Here is a 27,444-nt window from a genome sequence, read left to right as displayed (position 1 = left end):
ACCTATGGTTCATTTCACATTCATTAGTAACACTGAATAGATGCCAATTGCAAATACAGTCTTAGGCAACAGTGGCGGTTTCAAAGTTGTAATTAATGTTTTTTAAGTGATTATTTTTAGCAAGTATATGAGAAAATATTTATATGTCTTTGAACTAGATATGTAATCAAATATTTTCTCTTTTCCCAGGCATTTAACAGTGTTTAACAATGCTAAGTTTGTTTGTTTTTTAACGGACCCCAGAACTGTTGTTTTTAAATGGATACCATTGTTTTTATACTGTTTATGTTTTTGATGTATACTTTTTAATGTTCACTGTTTTTAACTTTTGTAAACCGCCCAGAGAGCTTCAGCTATGGGGCAGTATATAAATGTAATAAATCAAATCAAATCATATGTCAGTGAAACTGGGGGTGCCCCAACAACTTTAGTGGAAAAGAACTGAACTGTAGAAATAGACGCATGGTTGTCAGTTTCCCCCAACCAGATGCTCTCCATCCTGAAATCCATGGCTTGTTCTAGGGTTTCAGGGTGGTCTGTAAACCACCCAAGCCACCCACCCTCACTGGGTTCGGACATCATGACAAACTATGCTAATTAGGCAGCTTGCAACCAGCATGCCAGGGAGGGAAAATAAGCCACCATGGGTTATTTTCCCTCCATGATCATGCAAACCCACTGATAGTCTCTTGTCCTAGGCCTAGGCCATGGTAGATTTTTTATTTATTTATTACATTTCAACACCATCCAATAGCCAAAGCTTTTTGGTCAGTTCATATATAAGACGTAAATCCACATATCACAAGTGCAAGACATACCACACTGAACCAAAAGTAATTTCCCTAAATAAACAACTTGGGTAGTATCCAAAAGGGCTCTGTGTGCACAACCAGCCTTACTGGCACTGGTCTGCAATACCCAGCCCTGCCAGCCCAAGTCCACGCGTCGCCATGATACAGCACTTCAGGGCAAGTCTCCACATGAGTGAAAATGCTGAAATGAGCTTACCCCTAGAAACACTATCACAGCTGTGCGCAGCCCTAGGCTGGCCACGTACGCAAGTCCCCATAAAGATACTACCCAATGGATTAACAGGAAAAAAAAATACTGGGAGCAGAAAACATGCACACAGCATGTAGCACAAAGCACTGAAAGAAGAAAAGTGGTGAGCAAATTATTTTTAATGTGACTCAAAAATGCATGCTTCTTTTTGTTAAAATAAAGACTATGATGTTGTAATTTGGCATTAAGAATCTACCAGAACTCATGAGCTTTGTAACTGACACGCCGTTCTGATGGATAAACCCCACAAATCTGCACTCTGAACCAAGTGACAACACTTATAAAGGATGGAAGAGCCTTTTCTGTCATCAGAAATGGCAATATTCAGAAATCTGTGCAAGAACATTTCAAGCGCCTAGGATACACAAGTGCTCATTTTAAAGTAGCAAAGATTTATTGTTTAATCTAATTTTAAATGTACCTGTAAGTTGCCTTGAGAGCTATTTTTGGTAGAAAGGCAGAGTACAAATCAAATAAATAAAAAAATAAACAGATAAGGGAGACTCCAGTGTGAAACAGCTAAGCACCAATCTATCAAGAGATTCAGTTCTACCACCTGTGACTTGAACTTAGATTATGGGCCTTTATCCTAGTTCTTGCATTAAGTTACCATTGCCAGGATATTTGTGTACTCATGGACACCTCTTTGTTAATTGTCAGTATAACTATATTGCATATTTTTACCTTTAACATAATGCTTACTGTTCTTTTTGCATTTAAATTTCCACTAAATTCACTCCTCTCTCCTCCTGGCCCCCAAAAGATTAAACCACATTTCCACAGATTTGCATGCTGCCAAATTGGTGTAACACTTCATGCATTTGAAAATTTATGCCATAATAAATTTGTTAGCATTTAAGGTACCACAAGACTTCTTGGTTTTTACTTCAATGGACTAATATGGTTAGCCTTCTGGAAATAGCCTAAGGGCACAATGCTATGTATGTTTAGACAGAAAAAGTCCTAAAACTCCCAGTGCTCCCAGTCTGCATGGACTGTCTAAACATGCATAAAATTGTGCATGTCCTAAACAAGTTAGCAAAAAACAATGAGCCCTGTTCCAAGCAATATCCTGAGAACAATTTTCCTTTTTAAATTTAAAACTTTCAAAATAACAAACCTATGACAATGAAAAAATATTATTTTGTATAAGTAGTTGAAAATGTATGGGAAAAGTTCAATAACATGATCTATATGCAAGCATGCATACTTCAATACTTTAATTCAATAAATAGCAATAGGTGATTATATCTTTAACTGTTTACTGCTAAGGAGTACACCATTCAGAACTCTACAGTGAGGATGTTTGAATGTAACAAGAATATCTGGCAGCAATTCATGGGTTAATGAACCCATGAATTCCACGGACTTGCACTGTGCATGAGCCGCTTCCAGCAACAACTTACAAATGCCACATTTATGGCTTGCTACTGGGATGTTTGAAATTAGGGACTTTGGATTGTTCATGGGTGAAACAACCCCAAGTTAACCCATGGTTTGTTCTTGGGTTAACTTGGGGTTGTTCATGCAGCATTTGTGAGAAGTTGCTGGAAATTAGAATCAGCTTGTGTGCTGCATGTGTTCCCAAAACTCCTGGCTGAATTATCTCATGAGTTGCCACTAAATGTTGATGTTACACCTCAACAAGGTCAGTTTACTGGCAAGATTTACCATGTTAAGGGGTAACATAATACTTAAAATCACAGTTTTGCCAAAAAAAGAAGAAGTCTGAGCTGAGGCTTTCTTATTGTATATTAGAATTTGCCATGTTAAGGGACAACTTAATGCCTAAAACCAGAGATTTGCAAGAAAAGAAAAGAATTCCAAACTGAGGCTTGTTTAGTTTATATTAGAAGGAAATATAGCAGAAAGCTCATGAAAATTCAACTATACTAGGCGCTAAAAGCCTAGAAGCCAAGATAACTAAACTCCTTATCCAATATTAAAGTATATTTAAAATACAGCAACCGTGCTATTGTCAAAATTGGGTTCCCTTTTTAAACAAAATCTTTCAATTAACCAATGTATTGGTCCACATCGTTGTGATTAGATAAAATAATATTTTACTATTTTAAGAAAAAACATACTACCAGCTTTACTTCTCAAATGATAATGCATTCATCAAATGTATTAAGAGTGGAAATATCACTGATAAAGGAAATTTAAAAAGCACTGATAAGATGCCACAGCAAATAATTTAAAGCCTTTCAGATATATGGTCCGCTTTGCGAGCAACCAAAACTATCCAACAATACTACTATCAACTTTGCCCTCCCATATAAACCAATTAAAAGGTTTGCGTGAACTGATTATGGACCTGTTCAGATGCCATGCTAAACCATGGTTAGGCCAAGACCGCTTTTGCAGCAAATTTTTAGTTAGCATGTTTAAACCATGTAGCCACTGTGGCTAGGAATGATTCACATGACATGCTAAGTCATGATTCACACTACATGCTAAGCCATAATATTTAGCTCAAAATGCTTAACCATCATGGCTTAGCATGTCAGCTGATCAGGGTCTATATCACACACATTATAACTGCCTAGAACTGTTAAAACCCACGCTTTTAGAAGCAGTTCCAAAACCACCACTTCAACCTTTTCAGCTCTGGTATGCAGCTTTAGCCCATGCATACATTTGGGTCCCCAATTCAATTTACCCCCTTATATTTGTATTGTGCTGCTGCTGCTAGTATGATCCACCTTAGGTCACACTGCAACCCAGTAGTGGGTCCCACCAACCAATGAACTGAAGACCAACAAACGAGATAGCCCCTCACATATACAAACCTGCTTTGAAAGATCACAGGTGGGGTCATTCTGCCAGCCATGACAAAGGGGCTTGGAAGACTAACTAACTTAATTCCAGGGGACTTGAGAAGCATTCTAATCCTGACGATCCATCCTCGCTGGTTCTACTTTCCCAAAACGTAACCATAAGGTTGAAAGCAAGAGGTTAAGAAGAAGCCAGAACCAAACCAGCAATCCTTGTACCCTTTTCCTGTCCTGGTATCAAGCTGGCTCCAGGAAGCGAGATTAGAGCAGGCCTTCCCCTCTCTCCTCCTCAGGGCCTGGCATAGCAGCCTGCCTGCCTGCCCCCCCCCCTCTCTCTCTCTCTCTCTCTCTCTCTCTCTCTCTCTCTCACACACACACACACACACACACACACACACACGCGCGCGCGCGCGCGCGCGCCGCTCTGCTGCTGCTACCCGGAGCCTTCGCAGGGCTGGGTCACTATTACACAGGAAGATGCATTGGAATTCACGCAGGCGCACTCCGGCCCAGTCCCGTTCGGAATTTGCCCACCTAAAAAAGGGAGGGCGGGGGCAGAGGGAGGGGAATTCGGGGAGGGGGGCTGCCACTGAAGAAACCCCTCGACGCCCCTATCCCGCCCCCCGGAGCCTTCCTCTCAGCAGCCCAAGAAGGAAGAGTCGTGAAGCCCCCCCCCCGAACCGTCGCCCCTACCTCAGGCTGCCTTAAGGAAGGAAACCGCTCTCCTGCTGCAGCTCCCCACCCACCCCACCCCACCCCACCCCACCCCATACACAAGCCCCGCTTGCCCTCCGCGCCCACCCCGGGACAGTCCCCCCTCATGCTAGCGGGCCTCCCCATTCCTCACGCGTCCCTCTCCTCACAGGGAGGGTCCCTCCGCGCACGGCCGCCCCTGAGGCGGCGGCGACGACAGCTCCAGGCCCGGCGGCGGCGAAGGGGACGGTCCGGGCCCGGCTTTCGCTCACCTGCTTCAGCGAGAGTCCGCCGCGCGGTGCGGCCCCGGCTCGGCTTGCTTCGCTCGGGGATCGTCGACGACGACGAACGGTGGTGGTGGTGGTGGTGGTGGTTGGCGGCGGCGGCGGCGGCGGCTGCACTCCGGAAACGCCAGCACGGAGAGCGACGGCGGCTCCTCAGCCGGGCGCCGAGGGGGAGGGGCTAGGGCGGGGCTTAGCCGGAGAATGACAGGAGGCGGGGTCACGCGGGGGGAGGGGCGGCGATAACGACGCCGAATAATAAAGAACGTTGATAATGGCGGCGGCTGCTCCGCCCTGCCCCGTCCCGCCCCAAGGAAGCCTGAGGAGCTGATTCACCACACAAGCATTTTAGGCTGCAATCTAATACCCGTTAACCTGGGGATTCAAGGGGGGCTTACTCACGAGTAGCCATGGCTAGGGTGGCACCGTCGGCCCCTTCGCTATTCAAAGGGAGGGAAGGCCGGGATCAGCGCCCCGCGCCAGGCAGGCAGTTCGTGTCTGAGGAGGCTGCGCGAGTTATTTCGGCCGCTGAGGCAGAAAAGCCCGCGCGCGCGCCTCAGAACGGGCAATAAAAGATAGGTGAGGTTGGACCCAGAGTGCGGGGGCTTCCAGGCGAGGAGGCCTTCTTCGCGCCACCTCGTTCGCGGAGTTTTACGGGGATCCAGACGTCGCCTCGGGGTTCAACTCGGAACCCTCCCGTGTTTTCCAACCGTTTCTTCCGTCTCCCCACCCGCCCTTGCCCCTGAGGGGGCTTCTTCCACATGGAGGGCCGCTCGCGCCACTGATGAGGCGGCATTTCCCAGCTATTCCGTTTTTCCCTCCTGAATGGATTTTCTGCGGTAAGAGGAAAGAAACTGAGGGAAAACTGGAGGGTGGGAAGGAGAGGAGGATGAGGACGTCTGAAGTGATGTGAGTGAGGCAGGGCAGAAGCCTCCCCTGACAGACAGACAGACAGACAGAGAGAGAGAGAGAGAGAGAGAGAGAGAGAGACACACACACACACACACACACACACACACACACACACACACACACACACACACACACACTCTCTCTCTCTCTCTCTCTCTCTCTCTCTCTCTCTCTCTCTCTCTCTCTCTCTCTCTCTCTCTCTCTCTCTCTCTCTCTCTCTCTCTCTCTCTGCATGGAGGAGGCTTGGTGCTAACAACTAGACGGCATTGTGCAGCGGTCCCATCTTGTCTTTCTTCACAGTGTTCTGGACTCCATAAAATTCTGTGAATCGGGCAGATTCACAGATTATGAGCACCATAAAGTGCTCATCTAGAAGCAACCACAGTTTTACTACAATCAGTCCCATTGATTTCAGTGGGTCTATCAAAGTCTGGTTCTAACCAAATAATAATAAAAATAATAATAAAGTAATAACTAACAGTTTGCTGCTTTTGCATTTACACCAGAAATCTGCTGCCCGAGGCAGGCATCTCACTCTGTCTAATACAGCCTTCCTCAACCTGGGGCGCTCCAGATGTGTTGGACTGCATCTCCCAGAATGCCCCAGCCAGCTGGCTGGGGCATTCTGGGAGTTGTAGTCCAACACATCTGGAGCGCCCCAGGTTGAGGAAGGCTGGTCTAATAGTACAGCTGCCCCTGACTTGCAGAGCACCTGCTTTATGTGGAGAAGATCCCATTCAGTCCTTGCTGTCTTCAGTTAGGGCTGAGGAAGACTCTTGTCTGAAACCCCGGAGAGCCATTGCTGCTGATCAGCATAGACAGTGGTTTTTTACATGTGTTTTAAATTTATATTTATTTAAATCAAGTTTTTATCTGTTTTTTAAGTTTCTATGAGTTTTCTTGGTGGAATTGTGGGATACAAATCAAACGAATCAATAGATACATGGATCAATGGTCAAACTCCATAAAGGCACCTTTCTATGTTCCTATAAGATGTGCTGGAACATAGCTCAGTGGTAGAGCTTGGTATACAGAAGGTTCCAGATGTCACTGCTTGGCATCTCCAGGTGAGGCTGGGAAAGTCTCTCTCTCTGTGCCTCTGTTCAAGCCCCTTAAGGGTGATGCCAGTCAAGCAGACAATCCTGAGCTAGATGGACCAATGTTCTGACTTGGTATAAGGCAGCTTCCTCTGTTCCTAGCTGTACAAATGTAAATGCAAATAAATAATATTAGGGAATGGAAAAACGCACACTTGTTTTTAAATCGGGGTGCAAAAAGTACAACCCACCAAACCATTTCTGGCAGCCCACCAGAGCCCCTCCATTTGCTGCCGCCACCAAAAAGGATGCAGCCGCACTGCCTGGGATTTCCTACGCTAGTGTTTGAAAGGGAATCCTGTCCTTTACCTCCAATCTCTTCCTAGTGCTAGCAAGAGAAACCCCAGGCTTGTGTGTGTCCGTGTCTGTGTGGCCACAGACCTGTGTATATGCGCACGCATGTACAGACACATTGGTGCTGGGCAATGTGACCTGTGGTGCCAAAAAGTTTGTGCGCCCTCCCTTTAGAAGATACATGCACAGTTCACAGCAGACAAGTTAAAGAACATGAAGGGGTGAACAAACATGTGTGAGTTTGCCCCTAGTTGTTAGGGCTGCAGTGTTTAGGTCAATAAATTGGTTTAACAAATCAATTAAATGCCTTTTAATTAATAAAAAGTTGCCCTGATAATAAAAAAATGTGCCCCTAAGTGAGGAACTTACCTCAAAGCACAGGTTTTGCATGAGGGGTGTAGCAGATTCAATCCTCAAATACCCAGGTTTTAAAAAAATAAAAGGATGGGAGAGGCCCCAGAGAGGCCGAGTCAATACTGGACTAGATGGACTAAAGGTCTGGCTCAATAAAAGGCAGGTTCATATGTCCTGTATAACTGTCGTATATCTGTTTATGCATTTGTGTGGCACAAGCACTCGACACCTTGTGTTTCTGAGAAAGCAATCCTATGTGTGAGGACATACTTTCTTAACTGGCCCCCGTCTATACGACAACGGGATTGCTCCTCATTGAATATAAACCCAAATTTTTGTAGATTTGAATCTACGCAAAGAGCGTCACAGTGCAGCAGCAACAGCAATTTATCTCCTGAATTTTTTTGTAGTGCAGTTATTAATGCGCACATGCACACATATGATACTACAGAGTATAGATGAGCGAAGCTATAAATTTTATTTGCGGAGCTCCGCAGATTCATAGAAGCATAAAACCAAGGGCGGAAAGGAACGAGGAACAAGGCAGCAGAGGAGGATGCTAGAGGGGAGCTGAACACGTCTCCTCTCTCTCGCTGCCCGGTCCCCCCTCGGAATACCCTTTTGGTATTACCCAACTGTGGATTTTGGATTTCCCGCCCCCCTCATGTTCCAGTATGGCTCATCTGGAGCCATTCCCCCTTATGGTGTATTACTTTTTTGATAAGATAAGATTATTTTGTGAGCAGCCACGATCCCATCAAAATCTCATTGAATTGATGCCTTAAGAAAAATGTCTAGAGTTAGAGCAGGGCCTTTTTGGTGTGGTGCTTCTTCTCTTAATGTTTATTTATTTATTGCATTTCTATATCACCCAATAGCTGAAGCACTCTCTTTTTGCTCATCCATTAGAGTGATAATGTTTAGATAAAATTCTTTTTATCTTTTAGTGAAATTTGATGTGTGGTGCTGAACTGAATTGGTTGCCTGGTTTTGCCTTTTTAAGTTTGTGTGGATGGTTTTACGGAATGTTTGACATTGAGAGGTGTGTAAGAAAAGCAACTAAACAGCTCAGCAGTGAGGCAAACCCTGGATCCCAGAGGAATGCAATCAATTGCAAAAAGAATTAATATCGTATAGCAAAGCTATTGGCAAAACTGGGATGAATAATCTCTATCAAATATTTTGGCATCTGCCTTTGTCAGTGATAGTATAAGAGTTTAAATACAGCCCCCGCCAGGGTAACAGTTATAGAATGTTAGTGCTTCAGTGGAATTCTCAGACTGCAAGTGAAGTACAGGAGATGGTGCTTCTCCTTCAGAGTCAAGGCGTTTAGAGTCAGTGGGAGAGATTGGACAATCGCCATCAATGCACCATGTACATTGATGGCGCTATATAAATAATAATAATAATAAATAATAATAGCAAGAGAAGCAACCATTGTGACTGCTCGCTCTGCCCCCACGCTGTAGTGCAGATTGCCATGTCACCCAAACCTCGGGTCGTACTACCCTACAACCTCTACTGAACGTTGTAGGTTGGGTATAACCTTTCTCCCGCTGCGTCATGCTCAGACCACATGCCAACCTATGCTGCAGCATGAGGAATAATGCAAATGTTGGGGGAGAGGGGAGTAGGCACCATGGTTGCTTCCCTTGCTGCAATCATTCAAACCCAGTCAATATGTCTGGTGTATAAATCCAATTTCCCCCCCATTTTTTAAAGGACTTCTGGAATAGATGGTTGTTTTGCTGGGAATCGTTCTATTGGTGGTGGTCATCAGAATTAAAGTATTTCACCACAGGTTGTTATTATAGCTGACTTGTGGTTTCTGAATGCCAAAGATGTCCTCATGTAATTGATTGTGATGGCACGCTAAGATATCCACATTTAATTGTTCAGACAACACGCTAAGCCACAGTGGTAAAGCATTTTGAACTAAGCATAATGGCTTAGCGTGTCATGCGCACCATTCCTAACCATGGTGGCTACAATACTACAGTTTAAACATGCTCGCTAACCATTTGCTGTAAAAGGGTTAGTTAGTGGCTTAACTATGGCTTAACATGTTGTCCGAACAGGCCCTATAACATCCACCAGGCACCTGCTTTTCAAGATAATCCCTTCTCTACAAAGAAGAGATGGAGAAAAATAAAAACAAGTATGTACCTTTTGTAGTAGATTTTCACCCATCATCTCCAAACTACCACTTGACAATTAAGAAAAGGTGCCTCCTGATTGCTAGCTCACCATATCTTGCAAAAGTCGTGAAAAGTTGCAAAAGTCCCTTTTGCCATCCACCAAATCTGCCCAAGCTTCTTGTGAGAGGCAAAATTAATACCCAACAGCGATCCCAGATCACATCCAACCTCTGCATTACCTGATCTTATCTGCGTGAAACAACAACATTCAAAAGCACACCAACCAGAAAAACCTATCTTATTAAACAAAACATCACTTGTAAATCTAACAATGTCATCAAGATGCCATATGTTGACAAAACCACCACTAATGTTCATACAAGATTCAGAAACCACAACTCTGCTATAAGAACAAAGGAGACAGAGCAACCTGTGGTTGAAACACTTTAATTTTGATGGCCTCAGCCTTTCAGACATGGTAATATTTGCAATAGAACAACTGTCTAATTCAGCAATCCTTGAAACACTGGGAAACTTTTGGATTTATAGGCTGGAGACGCATTGTCTCCAAATGGCTTGAACCTGAAGGATAACACCACCTCCTGTACTTCTCTTGCAGTTTGGGAATTCATCCACAGCACAAATATTCTATAGCTTTCACCTGATGCACGTGTGTGTGTGTGTGTGTGTGTGTGTGTGTGCGCGCGCGCACTATGTGTCAGCTTTTCTACTAACTGTCTCTGATGAAAGCAGAAGCCAAAATGTTCAACAGATATTAAAGATATATTTATCCCTGTTTTGCCATTTGCTTTACTATGCATATACTCACAAAACAATAGTACTTTCAACAATATATCTTTTAACTCAATACAATGGTAGTTTGGAAGCACTTTGAGATGTCCAGTGTCTAAATGCCCCAAAACAGTTTTGAAGTCTCTATTGTTTTTATTTATCATAGAATCATAGAATAGCAGAGTTGGAAGGGGCCTACAGGGCCATAGAGTCCAACCCACTGCTCAATGCAGGAATCCACCCTAAAGCATCCCCGACAGATGCTTGTCCAGCTGCCTCTTGAAGGCCTCTAGTGTGGGACAGCCCACAACCTCCCTAGGTAACTGATTCCATTGTCGCACTGCTCTAACAGTCAGGAAGTTTTTCCTGATGTCCAGCCGGAATCTGGCTTCCTTTAACTTGAGCCCGTTATTCCGTGTCCTGCACTCTGGGAGAATCGAGAAGAGATCCTGGCCCTCCTCTGTGTGACAACCTTTTAAGTATTTGAAGAGTGCTATCATGTCTCCCCTCAATCTTCTCTTCTCCAGGCTAAACATGCCCAGTTCTTTCAGTCTCTCTTCATAGGGCTTTGTTTCTAGACCTCTGATCATCCTGGTTGCCCTCTTCTGAACACGCTCCAGCTTGTCTGCGTCCTTCTTGAATTTTGGAGCCCAGAACTGGACGCAATACTCTAGATGAGGCCTAACCAGGGCCGAATAGAGAGGAACCAGTACCTCACGTGATTTGGAAGCTATACTTCTATTAATGCAGCCCAAAATAGCATTTGCCTTTCTTGCAGCCATATCGCACTGTTGGCTCATATTCAGCTTGTGATCTACAACAATTCCAAGATCCTTCTCGTTTGTAGTATTGCTGAGCCAAGTATCCCCCATCTTGTAACTGTGCATTTGGTTTCTATTTCCTAAATGTAGAACTTGGCATTTATCCCTATTAAATTTCATTCTGTTATTTTCAGCCCAGCACTCCAGCCTATCAAGATCACTTTGAAGTTTGTTTCTGTCTTCCAGCGTATTAGCTATCCCACCCAATTTGGTGTCATCTGCAAATCTGATAAGCGTTCCCTGCACTTCCTTGTCCAAATCATTAATAAAAATGTTGAAGAGCACTGGGCCCAGGACTGAGCCCTGCGGTACCCCACTCGTTGCCTCTCCCCAGTTTGAGAAGGTTCCATTGATAAGTACTCTTTGAGTCCAATTCTGTAGCCAACTGTGAATCCACCTAATAGTTGTTCCATCTAGCCCACTTTTAGCTAGTTTGTTAATCAGAATATCATGGGGCACTTTGTCAAAAGCTTTGCTGAAGTCAAGATATATGACGTCCACAGCATTCCCACAGTCCACAAGGGAGGTTACCCAATCAAAAAATGAGATCAAATTAGTCTGACAGGATTTGTCCCTGACAAATCCATGTTGGCTTCTAGTAATCACTGCATTGATTTCAAGGTGTTTACAGATTGACTTCATTATAATCTGCTCCAGAATTTTCTCAGGGATGGATGTCAGACTGACTGCTCTGTAGTTCCCAGGTTCCTCCTTTTTGCCCTTTTTGAAGATAGGGACAATGTTAGCCCTCCTCCAGTCGTCCGGCACCTCACTCGTCTTCCAAGAGAATAGACAAAGGTTCTGAGAGTACTTCCGCTAGCTCCTTCATTACTCTAGGATGCAGTTCATTGGGCCCTGGAGATTTGAATTCATTCAAGGAAATTAGGTGTTTTTTGACCATTTGTTTATCAATCTCAAACTGCAATCCTGCCCCCTCAACTTCTGCTTCACTTTTTCCAGGGGGGTCATAGACCCGCTTTTGGGTGAAGACTGAGGCAAAGTAGGAATTGAGCACGTCAGCCTTTTCTTTGTCATCTGTTATCAATTTGCCATCCTCATTAAGCAGTTGAACCACCATTTCTTTCCTCTGTCTTTTACTACTCACGTTTCTGAAGAAAGCCTTTTATTGCTTTTAGCATCCCTCGCTAATCTCAGCTCATTCTCAGCTTTAGGGTTCCTGACGCCATTTCGGCACTTCTGCGCCACTTGTCTGTACTCTTCTTTTGTAGCCTGGCCTTCCTTCCACTTCCTATATGTATCCTTTTTTGTTTTCAGGTCATCTCTAAGCTTTTTGTGCAGCCACATTGGTTTCCTCTGTTGTCTTCTATCTTTTCTCCTTGTTGGAATTGTTTGTAATTGTGCCTTTAAAAATTCCTTTTTTAAATACTCCCACCCATCCTGCACTCCTTTTCTCATTAGGCTCACTTGCCATGGGACTTTACTTAAATTGTTTTATTGCTGTATTGTTTCTTTTATTATATACTTTGTTATGACAGGGCCCCACCCTTAACTGCAGTTTAAAATTAGTTTAAAATAAATGAATATTTGGTACTGTATATGTGTGTCTGCAAAAACCTGTCTATTGCCTTCACTGGTCTTGGCAGAAAACATAACATGTCTTGGACTAGTAGCTGCTGTGGGTATGTTTGTATTTTGTAAATTACCAGAGCAGCATGTTAAGTTTTGTTTTCCAATCTTTTACAGAAGTGTGAGTGTGTGTAATTTGCATGCAATTGATTATCAACACTAATACTATATTACTGTACTTATTTTTTAGTTATTTGGAGTATTTTTCAAATGCTTAATTTAATATGAAGGGAAGGAAACCTGTGGACTGCCCACATAGGAATCCAACAATGGAGTTCAGAAAGCAGAAGCCAGCTTGTAATAACATAAAATGACCCATGTATGCTGCTGGTCTTCTTTGTTGTAAACTGGATAAGCCATAAGGTCACATGAAAGACAAAATTGGCACAAGCCCCTTACACACCAATTCATTAGAATATCTGTGTCAACTAAATGTGGACTAAAAAATAAATGTGGGCTGACAATACTACTAAGAAGTAGATCTGCTATGTTTCCTTTATAGACATCATGCTAGTGTTTTTTTATTAGAACTTTTGTGAAGGATGTATGGAAAATTTAAAATTAGAGCAATGTAACTTTGGAGTACTTTCCTCACACTGTTGTAACTTAGGCCTTAGCTAGACCTAAGGTTTGTCCCGGGGTCGTCCCTGCCTGCTCCTGGGATATCCTGTGTGTCATTTACATGAACAGGGATGATCCCGGGATAAACCTTAGGTCTAGCTAAGGCCTCTGTGTTATTCTGACATAAGGGACTTCGTAGCAATCTTAATCTTCATTCAGCCAGTGTAATATGAGAATAGGATTGTCTCCTACATGAGATTAGAGTGTAGCCCTATTCAGGCATTCTAAATCCCCTGTGCAATAATGGAGAGTGCTTTGCCTACTCCTTCATCAATCTCTACAAGTTGGATGGCAATTGCCTGCAATGGAGAGCCTGCTCTACTTGTATAGGCTCCCGGCATGGTTTAGAATCCTAATTGTCACATCCCCAGGCTCAGCTGCATTCCAAGGAGGACTCTGATTCTGATGAGTCACTGGTTGCCTCACCTCAGGGAAAATCCTCAGCAACCCGTCAGGTACCTTCCAGGCCTGAGGATGTAGCTCTCACCTCAACCTCAAACTCCAAGGATGGCTCCCCAATGGCATCTCCTATTCTTCAGCCATGCAAGACTTTGAGGCTACAGAAATAACTGTGGACTATTTCAGTGCTATAGGTAGCATTTAGAGTGGGTGGAGCCCCTGAAAGCTCTTGGCCTGCCCACCTTCTCAAGGACTCAGTTGTCTGTGGTTCCTTGCTGCTGTAGGGGTGGTCATTGGGACTTTTCTTTGGCTTTGCTATGACAATAATTACCAATAGAAAACGTCCTTGGCTGCGACAACAGCTCTCCTTGTAAGGAAACACTCCAGTGAGTATCCCCTGCAGTATGCTGTCCAGGGTCCTGACAATTGTAAGCCTATGCGGCAGGGTCTTGCTATTTACTGTGTTATCTGTACAGCACAATGTACATTGATGGTGCTATATAAATAATAATAATAATAATAATAATAATAATAATAATAATAATAATTCTCCTGAACCTGATCTTGCTTAGCAGCCATGAACCTACTTTATTGAACTTACCACTCTATGTAACCCTAAACTTACCATGAGCACATGTGCTATAGGCATCTTCCCCTGTGTGTCAAGCCAAGCAAGGACATCAGTTTCCCAGAAATCTAAATTGTGCAGGAAGTTCAAATAAATAGAGCAGCCTTCCCACTCCAAACAGCTGCCCTCCAAGTGATGCCAAGTGATGGGAGGGGGAGTTGAGCTAGCGTGCTTGTCACTGCTCTACCTCACACAATTCTGATAGTATGAGGGTGGATCTGTCTGTGAAACAGAGAGCAGATGTAAAAAGAAATGTGGTAGCTCCTATATTTGCAAAGCTAAAGAATAGGTGCACTAGTCAATAGAAGCCAAAATGGCTAATATTGTCTTGTGTTTCAGGCTGAAGTCCTATGCACACTAAAGTGGAACAAGCTTCATTGAACTCAATGGACTGGAACCTACTTCCAAATAAACATTCATAGGGAAAGAACTGACTCTCAGCACAGAGTACAGAAGGTTCCAGCTTCAGTACTCAGCATCTCCAATCAAAAAGATCTCAAGTAGGAGGACTAGGAAATATTTTTGCCTTGAGATCCTCAACAGCCATTGTGAATTATTGCAGTAGCCAATAAGGGGCTAGATCTGGGGTGGGGAACTTCAGGCCTGGGGGTCAAATCTAGCCCTCCTGTGGTCCCAGTGCAGCCTTCCAGGATTCCTCAGACGAGTGCACCCTCTTCCCCTTGCTCCACCTCTTCTCCCACCCATCCACCATTTGGTTGTTTCCTGTCTTTTGGAGAATGTCTCCAAAATTGAATTAGGCCTTTAGGCTGAAAGATTCCCCACCCCTGAGCTAGATGGACCCATGATTTTCGAGGATCCCTTTCGGGGCAGGAGCCTAGCCTTATGTATAAGGCAGCTTCATATGTGTCTAATCTGACAATGGCCTGAGTGTGACTCTTGAATGGAAGGAAGCAAGCCCAGAGCAGAGAAGCAGCAGGCATGAACCTCTGAGAGTGGGTAAGTCTGCTGGAGTGGGAGCAACAGAATGTGATGTGGCAGAATCACCCTCCACCAGCAGACACAAGCTAGGAGCATTAAATCATGCACAGATGCATCTTTTTGGTGGGTGGGTACATCGTTTATTTCTAGCACCTCTCCTTTTGGGAATGTTGGATCTAGTGAACTGGAGGCTAACTTGCTTACTCTGAGCAATCCTCTTTGACAATAGTGGCACGCACTCACAGACCAACTGGTTTTTAAAAATAAATGTCACAAGTAATCTTTTCCAGACATCAGGACAGGAAATGCCCCATTGTTCTGCTGTCCTGGCCAACTAACATCCCATTTCAGATAAGTGGTTTGAAGTTATTTGTTGCTAGACAAATCTGCTGACCTGCACTTGTATCCCTGGGAGTATGAATAACAAACTATTCATCACATATTGCCCTGGTCAGCAAGTAGCTTTATTGTAAGGAAGCATATGGGGTGGGGGCGGGTGGAAGGCCAGCAGCCCATGTAACTCCCCAAACAGGCCTGTTAGCCAGTCCCATGGCCCAAGCACCTATTTTCCCTACATAGCTAAGTGCCCTCTTACCACTGGAGTGGCAAGTGGGGACCGGATATAGTACCCACCTAGGGGCTGCATTTGGCCCTGGGCACAAATTGCAGATAAATAATAACTGGCCTGAGGTTCCATTGAGAAATGGTTGCACCCTAATAATTCCTTTCCACCTAACAGAAGAATAAATCTCTAGTTTGTAAAGCATTCAACAGGACAGGTTGTTTTCCCTATGCTCTTAGGCAAAACAGGAATTATGAAAAAGCATCTCACCTCGCATATGTTTGTTCAATCTCATGCTGAAAACCTCCAAAGTAGGAGATTCCACAACATGTTCCAGGGCTGAGATGCTCTTACAGTCAGGAAGTTCTTCCTGACATTTAACTTAAATCTAACTTTAAAAACCCCTGCTTCTTGCCTTTCCCATTATGAGTGTCATCACATGGGAAATTGTGTTTCCTTACCGTTGCTTCTCTACCCTCGCTTTTGTCCCACATGGCCCATTCAGGGGCTGATTTGATTGCTCCACTTTCCCTGCACACAGCAGGAGATCGCAGCACATTCTAGTTTTTTTTAAAAAGTCAGATTAAAAGAGGTCTATTTTGCGACAGAAAAATGAGTGGGAGGCACATGGAAGGCAGACATTGTTGTCTAAAGGACATGCACACATCCATAAGTGGGCAGTAGCAAGTGTGCGATAAACGCTTGTCTGATGAACCTCTATGTAGAATCATAGAATCACAGAATAGCAGAGTTGGAAGGGGCCTATAAGGCCATCAAGTCCAACCTCCTGCTCAATGCAGGAATCCACCCTAAAGCAGGAGTGTCTAGTTTCTTTCAGCCTGAGGGCTGAATTTTAATTTTGGATAAGCTTTCAGTGGGCCATATTCCAGTGGAGGGGGCAGATGAAGGCAAAAGGGGGCAAAGCCAAAATTTCCAACATATTTTAGCTTAGAGCTCTTACTGTCAGTACCTAAGGGGGAAGTCATTTTAACTTTTTACAATGGGGGGATGAGGGCAAGCCACCAAACAATTGGTGGCCTGGGGAAAGGGGGAGGGGCCAGTGGGAGCAGTGTGGTGATCTTGGGAACTCTGGTGGGCCAGGTTTGGCCCCCAAAAGGGCTGGATTTGGCCTATGAGCCTGAGGTTCAATATCCCCCGTGTCAGTAGGGGCTGGTGGCTCCAATGTCCATGGGGAAATGAACCCGCTCCAGGTTTCAGTCAGAACTCTAAAGGTGGCTCTGTTAGAGTTCTGACAGAAACCCGTGGTGGATTCAATGCCCCACTGACATCGGAGCCACCAGCCCCATGGATAAGCAATTGCTCATCTCTTACCCCCCCCCATTATTTGAATATCGTCAGTGTATCTCACGTCAGTTGTCTTTTTCTCATCTGAACATACTGACCTGAGAGAGCAGAGGAAGCCAGATGCATGCCCAGGACATGGCCTCCTCAGGGAACCAAAGTCTGGGTATCTTCTTCAGTGCTGTCCATTTTCATCAAGGATGAGCTTTGGAGACAGTCTGATCAAAAGGGATGAGGTGTCAGGATTCTTTGGGGAGAGCAGTTTGAGGGGTGTGGAATGAGAACGGCAAAGAGCCATGAGAACTGCCTGTCATGGGCCCCACAGATTCAGTCATGGGGCCTTCAACCCACAGACCCACACAAATGGGAACAAACACACTTCCTTTCTGGAGGTACAAACTGAAAATCTGGGTGTGTTTTTAAAGTCATAATAAAAGTCATGAGCAAGTGCAAAACGAAGGCAGTTTGTTTTATTTATATGCCTGTATTTTAAGCAAACAGCGGCTTGCAACTCAAGAGCTGGCCTCTGAAACATAACCTCACTCCCTTTGGTTATTTGTATTCTGGCACCAGTTTCCTCCTCCCTTTCCTAGTCAACCCTGGTTTAGCATTGCCACTGCAGAGATGCTAACCACGTTCCCTCTTAAACACAGCTTGAAAACACTTCAAACCTTGGTTTCAGCTCTGGTTACAAACTGCATTAGACTTCACAGAGCAGGTTTTGATTTTTAATGAAAAGCATCTGTACTCAGAGCAGAGCAACTGTGTGGGGAAGGGTTGCTTAACCCTTTCCCTTCCTGCCATTTCTCTGCCCGTAATTGCACCCCTCTGTTGCTTTTCCACCCCTGGGCAAAGATATTCAGATCTGTATCTTTTTCTCTATGGATGGGAAAAGAACCCAGTGTAGGGGGTTTTAAATGGAAACATGGCAAGAAGGGTTAATCAACACACACTCACACTCTCCTTGTGGCCCCCATGGCTTCTTTTCATATAAAACAACAATGCACCTTTGGATTACTATTACATGCATATGCCAGCACATAATGTCCAGTTCAGCTTTCCCCAACCTGGTGCCTTTCAGATGTTTTTGACCAACTCCCATCGGGCCCAGATAGCATGGCCAGAAGTCAGGAATGCCATGAGATGAAGTCCAAAATACCTGGAGCAGGACATCTGGCCAGGGAAGGGCGTTGTAGTTCGATCGTAAGACCAGACCTCTTCATAGACAGAAGGCGGGGATCGAGTGCACTCCTGGGCAGGCTCTTGATTTGCAGGCTGCCCAGATCTGGAACAGTGTAATGTTGCAAGAGGGCCGTAAGTGAAAACATTCCTTACATTGACATTGAGGTTTTCAGGCAGTAAAACAAAGAATGTCAGTTGTTTAGAAGCATACACAAGATTGAAATGGTAATCATATTAGCAAGAGCATAGTGAAAGAACTCCATCCAAGACAGGTTTTCTGAAATGATTTTAGTGGAGTCATTTATACAGTCAAACTCCATAGTCAAAGATATGAGATATTAAATAGTGGACATAAGTAATTGTGTGATCAAGAGGTCGTCCCCCTCCCGCCTCCCAGGAAGAACATTATGGCAAGGTAAGAGAGAGTCCAACCTGGTCTGATGACACAATTCCCCTGGAGTAAGTGCTTTGTGGATTGCACACGAAGTACAGACTTGGAGCCTATTAGACCTTCCTTCCCACATTAGCTGGGCCAGGGTGCAAGCATGGAAGGCCCCCAGCTGAGCACAAAGCAATCAGTCTGGAGATGTATTTTTATTACTGGAAAACAATGTCTTGAGCACGTATATTATTACTTTATAAAACCCAGTGATTCAGCTGTCTAGGATCTCATTTTTGCCTGTTTCCATCAGGAAACCATTAACAAAAAGGAAGTCTCTTGCAAAACCACAGAAATGCAGTTTGCAACCTGATGTCTGGGAAAGTAATTTGCATGACTTTAAACAACTGAAGGAGTTATGTGCATTTTGCGTGCATTGTTTGGGTTATGAAGACATGGCTATGTTTAGTGGAACTCCAGTGGTGGTTTCCATACACTGTTTGGAGCATGACAGAAATATGCAGATAATAGTGACCTCTCCCTTATAGAATTATTCTGCTTATTCAAGCAACATCACTGACATTCCATGATACTTTTGGTCAGGTGCATCTCTGCCATATGGGCAGCTGCAGCCCCCTTGGGCGACATTAGGGCTTCTGGGGAAGACGATACTTACTGGCAGGTCCAGCCCTACCATGAGACGGAGGGAAGAAGCTGCCTCAGGTGTGCCCTGCTCTGAGCACCTGAAGCTTGCCTGAGGCCCTCACGTGCAGTGGAGAATGCTGCCCAATTGCCAGTGTTGCAGGAAGACTGGGGAGAGGCGCCATCTTGTATTAGGATGTTTTAATAATGTATACTACGTTTTTAATTCAGCCTTATGTATTTTATACTTATTGTTGTTCCCTGCCTCGATCCAAATGGACAGGCAGGTAAGAAATACAGTTGATGTTGTTGTTGTACCAAGGTGACTTGGGCCAGCCTTCCATCTTGTACTGGCTTCCTTTGAAAAGAGCTGCTCCGCCATCTGACGTCCCCTGGCTGCTTCCCAGTGAACCTGTACAGTACTTGTCACTTCCTGTGAAGGAAGCTAAGCACAAGAAGCCCTTCCCTTCGCCATTCTCCAAGGGCAGCGAGAAGTGGGGTCTTGCCATTGATCGTCACGACATTGCTCCATTTGACTGTTCTTTTTTTATCTTTTGTTGCAAGTTGAAATTCTTCAGTGTTATAATTGTATTACATATGTATTTTTAACAATTATTTTAACATATTTTATGTAAATCATTAGAGTTATTGTATTAAACAGTATGCAAGGAACAAGAATTGCCCTGGGTATCAACAACGCAATTGCAATTAATCAAATAACAAACAGCCCTGTGTGAGTGAATGTCAGGCAAATCTGGTCAAAAGGATGGTAATTCTGTTCTCACCAAGCAGCTGTTCAATATACAAGAGGAAATGCTATGTTGGATTTGACTCCTGCAAAGTAGCCAGAATCTGTTCCTTGAAATGATTACCAATGAGATAAAAGCCAGTTCCAGGAGATTTCTGTAATAGATTTTTTCAATACCAAGAATACTTGACAACACCTCCCTGCGCTTCAGGCGATGAGATGCCAAAGTTTGCAGATCCTTCCCTTTCAGCCCCCTTAAGGCATTGAAGGCAACTTACATTTTCAAAAAACACACAAGATGACCTTTAAAAGCAAAAAAATACATGTTAATATGCCACAAAAGAAGAAATACTAGGAAGAAGTGTAGCTTTAGTAGGGTGACCCTATGAAAAGGAGGACAGCGCTCCTGCATCTTTAACAGTTGCATAGAAAAGGGGATTTCAGCAACTGTCATTTGTATATAATGAGAACCTGGTGAAATTCCTTCTTCATCACAACAGTTAAAGCTGCAGGAGCTATACTAGAGTGACCTGATTTAAAAGAGGGCAGGGCACCTGCAGTTTTAACTGTTGTGATGAAGAGGAAATTTCACCAGGTTCCCCATATATACAAATGACACCTGCTGAAATTCCCTTTTCAGTACAACTGTTAAAGATACAGGAGCCCTGTCCTCCTTTTCATATGGTCACCCTAGCTTTAGCTTAGCCCTCCCTGCTCCCATTCTAGACAAAAACTCTCTGGAAGAGAGGAATTCTCAAAGAGTAATATCTGGAAACAAACTTTTGGACTGATCTCTGAAAGGAGGAGGGAAGGGGGGCCAGCAGCTCAGTCTCCCCTGGGAGGTGTCCTGCTCCATCACAAATTCCACTGCCACGGGCAGGCATCCCAGTTCAGGAGAGACGGCAAGGAGCAAAGCTAGGAGGAGGGGCAACCTCAAGAACCCCAGGACAGGGCTGGAGGCGCTGATCCAGAGACCAGCAGCTGGGTTTCAGAATCACAGCTAGTCACTCTACAGCAACGTCAAGGACGCAAGTGATCTGAGCCATGCAGAGTTAGAGCTACCGCTAGAGTAGCAGTAGGGGCAATAGGAAAAGGTTGTTGGTTTTTTGCAGGAGCTTACTGTGTTTTCATGTTTTCTTGAACCCTTGTTTCCTTCCTGCCCTGCTTTCATTTGCCTGCCCTGCCACCCCCACCCAGGCCTTTCCAGAGATTACTAGGCCCTGGCATCCTCCGAGGCAGGGGTGCCTAGAGCAGGGATGGCAAACTATTCCTGCCCCAGGGGATGGATTGCCTTCTGGCTCACCCCTGCTGGTGTAATCGGTGTCCTCAGTGATTGGAGAAGAAGACCAGAGCCTGCTTCCCAAGCACTGGGAGAGGGGATGGGGTCAGCAGGGAAATGGGCCAGATGGGGAACTTCCACGGGCCAGATTCACCCTGTGGGCTCTTCAGTCCAATGGGTAGGTATATACTGGGAAAGTGAAGACAGTTGGGAGGTATTCTTTGGAGGCAAGTCAGGGCCACAAAGTGCCACGGTTCCACACATCCAACAATTTATCCGTGGGGGTGTCAGAGCCTGATCAGTAGTGAGATGGCCATGGCAGGCACAGAGGCCTCCAAATTCTGGCACAGCACAATGGATGCCCACAGTCACTTGCAGGGCAGCCACTTATGCATCCATTACTCTGAAAGAGGAATTCCATCATCCCCAGGAAGAGGATTGCTCTAATTTAAATAGTAACACAATACTTGGCCAGGTGACCTGTGTGCCTTGCTGAGTCTGCTGTCCAGATGTGCAACTTGGTGGGCAACTCCAAGGCCTCTGCTGCTCTCCCTACACAAGGTTCTTTATCTTTAAAGCAGCCTTGGACTGAATAAATCAAATCGGACTGGGCAGCCCTTTGAATAGAAGTCACAATCAAAATAGAGAACTGACCTCGTTCACGCTCTCACAGAGAATGGTCCTCTGTAAATAGGACACAAGACCAACCTAGATGCATGCCTGGCCTAGTGCCTTCAGAGCCATTAGGCACCCTACACACAGCCCACAAATTCCCATGGGCCTTTAACAAGTTGCTCCAATAAACCACAAAAAGCCTACAATTAGAGTGACAACCAAAATATTTTAATTGGGGAAGTAAAATAAAAATGCTACCTTGCTATTTTTAACCATCAGTGTGCTGGATATTGTACAGAACATATAATTAAATACTTATCGAGGGGGGTTACATCAACCTGCATTAGACAAATAAGACAAGGATATGGGAAGTGGTCAATAACTGGCAAAATAGTTATATATTGCAGGAAAACGTTTACCTTGGTAGACAAATAGGCAGAACAGTGTTCTGTACTGACATCTTCTGGCGAAAATGGAATATTACATAAAACAATTTCTGCTCTGCAGTGTTCCTACATTGATGTCACAACTGTAGAAAAAAATAGTGTACATCTTGTGTGCAAAGTGACAGGTAACATATTAACATGTGCAGACATGATTTAAAAAGTGCAGCCAACCATGGATTTATATCCACGTGCACGCACAGAGTTCTTTTTAAAAAGGAAACATAAAAAGGAGTTTAACAAAAGAGAGGTTACAGATTGAGAAAAACGATTGCAGCATTTTTTTGGACATGATAAACAGAATGAAGTGTTTTGTGGCACCTTAAGGGCTAACAAGTTTGTTATGGCATAAACTTTAGTGACTAGCTTTAGTCTTTGAAAGTTTAAGGTGCCACAAGATTCTCTCCTTTTTGCTGTAATGCGCTACCCCTCTGGAAGTTTTTATATTTTGTCAGTCTACATAATAAGTTAACATCAGTGTAAAAGGGTTTATTATGTAAACAGGGTTGCAGAGCTCCTTTTACAAAGAAAATTAATTTGTACAAATTTTCTTAAAAGCAAATCCCTCCAACTTTACTAAAACCTAAAATCACCCTCCCTCCCTCCAGGGGAGCACCCTCTATGAGATGCCACAGCATTCCTCCAGCCTAACATGCTGTTTGGAACCCCATACTAATAATGCCAATAGAAATTAATAAGCCACTGGGACTATGCACTCCATAAGGAGATTTTGGCCACCCAAATTGCACACGTTCACCTCGAAGGAAGTGGCCAATACAAGATACCATAGGACCATGTCCAATTCAACACTTTGTTTTGGTGCAAGACATGGTCAAGCATCTCCATGACAATAATACCACCAGCTCCCTATTCATTTATACTTCCACAGGCTAGTACTGGCCTAGGGGTAAGATGGTAGACCATTCTATGTACCAATACAAAGCATCAGGCCAGATGCAACGCTGTAGTGTCAGGTAGATTTGGAGTATGATTTGGGGTGAACCAGCCCCAGGTTATAATTCATTTATATTTCTATAGGTGCCCTTCAGTGGTAGCCCATGCCCACTGGAGCTGAAGGGATGGGGCAGGACAGCTAATGGCAAGTGGAGTCAAGGGTAAAGACAGATGGAGGCAAGTCCACGGAGGCTCAGGACACAAAATCACTCATTTGAGCCCACTTTTGCCTGCTCTAACAGAAACCAATGTCTCAGAAAGGCAAACTGAGGCCAGAATCTTTAAGAACATGAGTGCAAGGCCTAGGTGGAGGTGGTACCTGAGCAGCAGCACAACAACACACACTCATGTCCTGCTCTAGCAGAAACCTGCTGCACAGAAGGCAAAGTAAGGCTCCCTTCCCCAACATGCACCAATTCTTACCTCCTTTCTACAATCCTGCACGTTTACATCAGAGTAATCCCCATCGAACTCAGTGGGACTTAGCTATGAGTAGACCTACATAGGAGTGCTCTGCACATATCCTATCTGCATGACTCTTACACACACACACACACACACACACACACACGGCCTCCCGCCTGCCCCCACCCCCCTACGAACATGGTGCACAAGCACTCCCTGTCTCGGTCTCTCTCCTGCTGCATAGTTGAGGCAGCCCTGAGGAAGTGCAGCCTACTACTGCTGGCTGCTCTCTGAGCTGAGCTCTCTCTCCCAACCACTTGTTTTCAGCCTCTCCCCCTCGTCTGTATTGAAGCCTCAAGGAAAACCAGGGACTGAGTGAGAGCCGGTCAGCTGCACTGTACGGGCACCAGAAGATACAGAACAGTCAGGGTTGGCTGGGAGTGTTCCACTGCAGCACCCTGCGAAGCAACGCAAACAGCCATGTCTGTCTCGACTGGCTCAGGGGAGCAAAATCACAGGAAATGTTTTGTTAGGAGGAACATTTCTGCAAATGCACTTCCTTGGAGCATTTGAGGGGATGATGCAAGCCACTGCCACACTGGAGGAGACAGAGACAGAGAGAGAGACAGACAGAGAGAGAGAGCTGTGCGGCAGCAGCAACTTCCAGCAAGCAGAAGTGGAATGGAGACTTCAAGAAGGATGCAGACAAGCTAGAGGGGGTTCAGAGGAGGGCAACCAGGATGATCAGGGGTCTGGAAACAAAGCCCGATGAGGAGAGACTGAAAGAATTGGGCACGTTTAGCCTGGAGAAGAGAAGGCTGATAGCACTCTTCAAATATTTGAAAGGTTGTCACACAGAGGAGGGCCAGAATCTCCTCTTGATCCTCTGAGTGCAGGAAGCCAGATTCTAGCTGGACATCAGGAAAAACTTCCTGACTGTTAGAGCAGTACGACAATGGAATCAGTTACCTAGGGAGGTTGTGGGCTGTCCCACACTAGAGGCCTTCAAGAGGCAGCTGGACAGACATCTGCCAGGAATGTTTTAGGGTGGGTTCCTGCAGTGAGCAGAGGGTTGGACTCGATGGCCTTATAGCCCCCTTCCAACTCTACCATTCTATGATTCTAAGAAGCAATTGCCAGGGGCCCATATGTAATGTGTGTGTGTGTGTGTGTGTGTGTGTGTGCTAGGGGCAGGAGAGAGAGAAAACAAGGGCTCTGGGAGCAGGAGGAAGATGGCAGGAAGAGTCACTGCTCCCCCAGCCCAAAAGGATGAACCACTGCTGGTGTCATATCCCCTGCACCCTCACCCAAGGTGCAGAGGACATGATGGCCACCAATCTGGATGGCTTTAAAAGGGGGTTAGACAAATTCATGGAGGAGAAAGCTATCGACGGCTAACAGTCCTGATGGTTATCTGCTACTTCCAGCATCATGAGTGGGAGGGTGCTCTTCCACTCATGTCTAGCTTGTGGGTTTCCCATTGACAGCTGGTTTGCCACTGTATGAGTGAAATCATAGGCCACTCCACTCAGGAGTGAACCCTCAGCAACCCCACCTCCCTGACGAGGATTTGGTCTTCCATCATCCTCAGATGATACTGGGGATGACTCCTTTGTAGCCTCTCCTACTTCACAGCTGTGCAAGAGCATGCAGCTGAAGAATCAGCTGTGAGCCCTTTAAGGATTGCAGGCAGTCCTTCCAAGGGGGTGGAGCCACTTGGAGGTGAGGCCTTGCCATCCCTCTTAAGGCATCAAATGACTCCAGTCCTTTGTAAGACCTTATTCTAAAGTTCAGCTACTTGACTGCAGGGAGGGCTCTCCAGGGTCTGGACTGCTGCTCATGAGACCCTTCCATGACTATGGCAGCACGGAGGGCCTTGCCTTGACCCGACTTGTCGAGACCCTGGATTAGGGCAAAGTCAGCCAGGTTGATTCACCTCAACCTGGCTGACTTTGCCCTAATTTACATCAACTTGGATCTGTTCAACTCTGCTTGCCACTTCCGTTGTGATCCCCCAAGTACTGACAAAACAGGAAAGCTTGTCACAGCCACACATCTGCGATGGAGGCCCCCTCGGGGTTGAATATGAGTGCCTATTGGACCAAAAATTACACTTTGAGAGCCCCGGTGGCCCAAAATTTGGCTGAGAATCTGCATCTTCATGGGTAGTTGTAGGCCATACGAGCTGTACCACTTCCCCCCACCACCCTAGGGTAGAAGCAGTGGTGCAGCTGGGATATTTTAGCCTCGAGGACTTAATGGTCTCAGAGACCCCTCTGCCTTTACTTCAGTTGAGAAGCTCACAGCTAACATCTCTCCTCCCCTGCGGGAGGGCTGGTGGCTCTCATGTCAGTGAGATGGTGAATCTTCAGTCAGAACTACTCAGAACTCTAAAGGAGTTAGAGCATAACACAGCTGCTCAGAGCAAGTGCAGAATGCAGCAACTCAGTTCTTACAAGGAGCTGCCCCTTTTCAGCATGCAACTCCTTCCCTGAGGGACCTGCACAGGTGGCCTATTCACTACCGGGCCAGGTTGAACCTTTTGGTACTGGGGTACAAAGCCCTAAACAACTTGGGACCAGGATACCTGAGAGAAGAGCGCCTTCTGCCTTACCAACCTGCCCGGTCACTGAGGTCATAAGAGGGTATGCGCTTGGTGGTTCCACATGGACCTATGGCCCAACTCGATTCCACCTGGAGAAGAGTCTTCAATGTGGTGGCCCCTTTCCTATGGAACTCTCTGCCTCTGGAGGTCAGGCAGGTGCCAACTCTGTGTTGTTTTTGGCACCTCATGAAAACAGCTCTTTTCCAGGAAGCTTTCCTTTGATGGAACAGTCACTATTTAACTGGCGCTATTTTTAAAAAGAATTGAAATATTGTTTTATTCTTTTTATCATTGTATCATTTTATCTCTCATTGTTCTCTGCTCCATAATCTGTTTAGATATGGAGCAGCATACAATTTTTAAAAATACTACTGCTGCTGCTACTATTACTGGAGCTCTCCAAGGTGCACTTTGGATAGCTCCTTTAGAGACATTAGACCGCCCACTACCATTCTATGCCTTACAATTGCTTCTATATGCCTGATTATTTATTTAATTAAGATCTCCCAACTTTCCACCCTAAAATGGTGCTCAAAGTGGCTAACATTTCAATAAAATTCAGATTAAAAACAAAATCTTAATTACATAACATATAAATTAAAAACAAAAAGTTGCTTTGTCAATTATGATTTTAAAAAATGCTCTGGGCTGCCCCTGAGACCACACATTACTGTTGAACAGCTGTGCTTGTGGCAATTCTGGCCTGGTTTTATACATTTAAAAGCAACCAAGGCTTGTGCAGAAAATAAACAGACCTTTAGCTGACTGGATGTGGCTATGTTGGCAAGAAATATAATTAGAAATCAAATTATTAAAAGCTGGATGATATATAGTCATTTATTGGCACCTGGAGTATCTCCCTTGACTCCAATGGTTAATAATACTACATTCTAGGAAGCCAAAGAGCTGGGAAATTACTCTGCTTGGTTTGAT

General features: G+C 44.9%; 1 protein-coding gene across 2 annotated transcripts in view; it reads right to left on the bottom strand.

The window, feature by feature from the left end:
- Positions 1 to 4,889, bottom strand: part of GARRE1 (granule associated Rac and RHOG effector 1) — a 95,087-nt gene extending 90,198 nt beyond the window's left edge. Inside the window, exon 1 of one of the 2 annotated variants that reach the window (XM_063141315.1) lies at positions 4,805 to 4,889. The gene's annotated coding sequence lies outside the window, so the exon portion shown is untranslated. The remainder of the gene's footprint in view (positions 1 to 4,804) is intronic. The other variant, XM_063141316.1, reaches the window with a different exon arrangement.
- Between the last annotated feature and the right edge of the window lie 22,555 nt (positions 4,890 to 27,444).

Source organism: Elgaria multicarinata, chromosome 14, assembly GCF_023053635.1.
Source record: "Elgaria multicarinata webbii isolate HBS135686 ecotype San Diego chromosome 14, rElgMul1.1.pri, whole genome shotgun sequence".
NCBI classification, from domain to species: Eukaryota; Metazoa; Chordata; class Lepidosauria; order Squamata; family Anguidae; genus Elgaria; species Elgaria multicarinata.
Note: the sequence above shows the minus strand (reverse complement) of the source record. Positions and strands in the feature narration are given on the sequence as shown.